Here is a 5,134-nt window from a genome sequence, read left to right on the forward strand (position 1 = left end):
ATGAGCTCGTAGAAATAGCGGCCGGGAAGTCGCTGATGCAAACTAGGAGATGTCGGCGGCCATGATCTCGCCGCTCCGGGAAAAAGGCCGATAAGGGCCTGTGGAAACTCGAAAGACCACGAATACAATGAGCGTCAACCAAATCCAGACAGATTCACCGAAATCCTAAACCAACCAGATCCCAGAAAGCCCGCCGGAGACACAACCACACACGCCCTCCGCCAGTGAGAAACACACCAAGAAAATGGGGATACAGTGGGAGAACATTTTTTTAACCCCTGGGCCACCGTTGGAGCCTCTTGGAGGTCATATGGGACTGCGACCCCCCCCCCTTCCAAAAGGCGAAACTCTTTACTACAAGGAATTTTGGCCCATTTTGTGAATGAATACATAATTTTCCTCCCCAGTCCAATGCACACTCTCGGAAAGTGCATCTCTGTAGTCTTCAAGGTGATCTGATTTCTGGTCTTCCTCCCAAGTCTCAATTTCCCATTATTGTTCTATGCCTTCTCGGACAAGACTTCGATTGCGGACCGCCGCCGCGACGGAAGCTTGTTGCTGCATCTCCAAGCTAATGTTGTTGTTTCCCTTCTCGTCATCACACGCTCCTGCTCTGCTGCACGCTACCGTTTACTGTCAGTGGTTTTCTGCTGCATCTGCACACAACTGCTATCACTCCTCTAATCGCGTTGCTACAGTGCTGCATCTAGACGGCCCAATATAGCGATCGCAGATGAGATGAACTTTTGAATTACCGAACAACCATAGGACTAAACGACCAAAGCAATGTGTGTTTCATATTCAATTGAAAAAGTTGATTCAGAGACATTCTAAACATCTAATGGTGTATAAATTTCCGATTGCCATTTCCATGTAAACTTCCCTGCACCTGTTTTCATGTATATTTTGCTTTTAGTTTGAATTTGACCCCCTCTTGGTTACTGGCCATGCTCCGTCGTTGCGTGGGGCAATGCCGCTGCTTCATCGCCCCACACCAAACACGAAGACTTCCTAAGAAAAAACTGGAAAAAATCATCCATGTTGTACAACAGGTCTGGGTCTGATTCCGAGCTTGCCACCGTCTAGAACCATGCATTGGCGCCCTCTTCTTCGATGATCCAGCCAGGCTGGGCCATCGATAAAAATCTCCAATGGATCCCTTCAATCGCCGCCGGCTTCACCGACACCACTGCCGCGCAATGCCTGACGAAGACCGTCACTCGAGCACACATTTCCTTTGTTGTCCCACAACAACCCTCCAGCGTCTCCACAACAGAACCCCTTGATTCGGACCTCCACGCTGCAGCTGACGGCACGCCCTAGTGATGGCAAGAGGGGGAGACGCCGGGTGGCGGTTAGGGTTTCTTGGCGTCTAACTAGTCGCGTTTCTCTCTCTCTCTCACACACACACAAAACAATTCGTGTTCGTTGATGCATCCTTATGTTAACATTGTCGGTTTTTTTTGGCATTGCCTGTGGCCTGGTGGTTATTTTGGCAAAAACACCGGTGGTTTCCTATTATTTCAGCCACAGTTGTGGTCCTTTTCTGCAATTTTCTCTATGTTAATATTGTCGATGGAATGTATGATGTGTAGATGTACATTTCTAACGGGAGTACTAATAATCTCAAATGGTTCATACAATTTCCGGAAACAATTCAACTTCCTTTTTCAATGTTTGTACAATTGCGTGGTCATCAGAAAAGTTTTGCATGCACGGATGGCTCGGCTGGATGCCCAACCGTGGTGGACCGGCCACTCTATCAGGCGAAGAGATGGAAAGGATATGTGGACCATGAACAAATATTGTCTTGACATTTTGTTGTGTAGGAAGAAACTGCAATGACTAGCATTCAACAATGTCTGGCCTTTGGGGCACGCCAATTTGGAGAAGGTCAACGCAGAGGAAGACCAATGTATGCGAGCTCGTCTGCTTAAGGGAAATTTCCGATGCATGACTAGAATGCCAACGAGGTTCACCAAGCATTGTCGTAAGCCTACAGTCGTAGACCCGCCGCTTGGCATTTCCTCTATTTCCATGTCGTATTCCAAAGAGAAAATCATATACTATGTAATAGTTAAGATCCTTGAAAATGGTTTGTATATTCCACCCTTCCGTTGCACTTCTCGTATCATGTATTTATCCTCGAAACACAGGGAAAATGGCCATGTAAAAACCTGACAAAAATTCGTTCTTTCATTATTATTTAAATTGTCTTCATTGATTATGAGATCAGACGAATCACTAGTTTCCGAAGAGGGCTCACTAAGCATGGGATGGGTTGCAAACCTTCTTGCTCGTCGTTTTGACAATGTGATGTTCCTTTTTCCTTTTTTGGGGCGGTGAACGGTGGTTCTAGTATTCCAGAATTTCCTCATCAATGAATGATATGAGCAAATCATTTGTTTTCATCTCGAAATTTGTTGAAAATAACCAAGAAGTCCCATAGCATAGGATGGATGGCAAACTTTCTTGCTCGCCCTCTAGACGGTGTTATATATTTTGCCTATTTAGTTTTTGTGGCCCTTTTTTAATAAAAAATCATAATTAGTGAATGAGATGAGACAAATAATTTCTTTTGTTTCAAAGTTTTGTCAACAAGGACAAAGAGATCCCACTAAGCATGGGATTTATGGCAAACTTTCTTGCTCGTTGGTTTGGACAAAGCCACTTTTTCTCCCTTTTGTAGTCGGTGCAGTCATTTATTACTTGTTCTTTTTTTTACTATTAATGAATAATATGAAATAAAGTGTTTGTTTTCATTTCAAATGTTTTACAAAAGAACAAAGAGAGTCCACTAAGTGTGTGATGGGTGCCAAACTTTTTGGCTCTCATTTTCGGAAGGTCACATTTTCCTTTGTATTCTGCAATATGCACGGTCCTTTTTTGGCTATTCATTTTTGGTTGATGAATGGGAGGAAAGAAAGCATTTGTTTTCATTTCAATTGTTTAACAAAGGAATGAAGAGTGACCACTAATGTGGGATGGATGGTAAACTTTCTTCCTCCTTGTTGTCGATGTTTACATTTTTTTTCCTATTTTAGTGTGCATGGTCCTTTTTGCAGTTGTCTATTCTCATTACTTAAAGTATTTTATTAATGTATGAGATAAGACAAGTCATTTGTTTCCATCTGAAACAAATTCAAAGGAACAAAGAGAATCCACTAAGCATAGAGGATGGATGAAAACGTTGCATATTTTCCTCACCTTCTTAGTATGCATTGCCCATTTTCTCGTTCGTCGGTTCTGAATTGGCAAATTTTCTTGATTAAAGAATGAGGTGAAACAAAGCATTTGTTTCGATTTTTGTAGTTTTATCAAAATAACAAAGAGAGTATACGAAACGTGTGATGGGTGGTAAACTTTCTTCTCACCTCATTCAACAAAGTTGCATTTTTTCTCCTTTTTTTAGTATGCTCACTCTTTTCTCTATGGCTCGTTCTTCTTTGAAAGAAACTGAGATGGGACAAATCATTTGTTTAGGTCACCATTCTTTTATTAAAAGAACGAAGAGATACACTAAGTGCAGGATGGAACACAAACTATCTTGCTCACTGTTTTCAAAGTTGCATTTGTCCTCCCCTTTTTCAGTATGCACATTATTCTCTTGGCCGCTTGTTCTAGTTCATTAACTTCATCTGAATTATTGAATGGTAGTCCCTGCGTAAAAAAATGTAAGAGTGTTTAGATAACTACTTTAGTAATCTAAACACTCTTATTAAGAATAGTAAAACTCACCTAATCCCTGCCCTCACATGAATTAAGCGTTTCTCGCGTTTGATTTCGTTTGTTAAATTTTACTCACCGTCGATATAAACTAAACGCTAGGTTTGCTGCGAACTGGGCCTGAAACACTCTTACATTTCTTTTTAAAGGGATTACAAGATAAATAGTATATTTTGGTTTCATTGTTTTGTTGAAAGAGCGAAGAAAGCGCAATATACACGTGATAGATGGTAAACTTTCCTGGTTGTAGATTACAACAAAAATTCTTTTTTCTGTCTTTTTCTGTATGCATAGTCTTTATTGTTGGTTGTAGATTACAACAAAATTATCAAAAAGAACCAAGAGCTCCCATTAAGCATATCATGGATGGCAAACTTTCTTCCTCCTTGTTGTCATAGTTATATTTTTTCCTTTTTTAGTATGCATGGTCCTTTCGACAGTATGGATAATAAACTATCCTCCTCACTGTTTTCAAAGTTGCATTTTGTTCTCCCTTTTTAGTATACGTGTTATTTTCTTGTCCGCTTATTCTAGTTCATTAACTTTATCTGAGTTACTATGGGGGGGGGGCTTTTTCTGAATTATTGAATGGTACATTCCAAAACAAACTATTTATCTTGTATCATTCAATAGTTTAGAAATTGTTTTGGTTTCCATGTTTTGTTGAAAGAGCCAAGAAAGTGCAATATACATGTGATGGATGGCAAACTTTCATGGTTGTAGATTACAAAAAGTTCCTTTTTTGCCCTTTTCTGTATGAATAGTCTTTATTAGCTATTTGGTTGTAAGTTCTTCCTGATTAATGAACAAGGCGAGATAAATCATTTGTTTCAGATTTTTATCAAAGGAACGAAGAGAGCCCACTAAGCATGGGATGACCGACAAACTTTCTTCCTTGTTTCTTCAACATGTTATATTTGTGCTCCTTGTTTTCGGTACACGTGGTCGTGGTATCCATGTAATTTGTTATCTTTTTTCTTGATTAGGGAATGGAACCATAGTCAAAAGCCGTGTTGACATTGACCCCCTCCTCCCGTGGAGCTCCCGTGAGCGTCCAGGAGGCCAACCCTAGCGCCGCCGCCGAGCCCCCCACCTCACTCCCTCCTCCCTCGCCGCCACTAGGGGACGCGAGCAGGCGAAGCCCGGTCGTCGCCGGCGGTGGCAGGGCTCCCTCGTCTCCTCACGGGGGGGATGCGGCGCGGGCTGGATGCCTCAAGACAGGGTGTGGCGTTCGGTGGTGGGTGGAGTGGGCCATTGATGTGGCATGGCGACAGTGTGACAGGCGACACTGAGGTGGTGCGGGCTGGACATTGGTGGTGGTGGTGGTGGCTGCTTCGCGGCGGTGCGCCCAGATCCACCTCTGGAGCCGTAGATCGTAGGCAACCTTCCTTACCATGGCTCGTTGGCG

This window comes from Triticum aestivum, chromosome 5D, assembly GCF_018294505.1.
Source record: "Triticum aestivum cultivar Chinese Spring chromosome 5D, IWGSC CS RefSeq v2.1, whole genome shotgun sequence".
Classification (NCBI taxonomy): Eukaryota; Viridiplantae; Streptophyta; class Magnoliopsida; order Poales; family Poaceae; genus Triticum; species Triticum aestivum.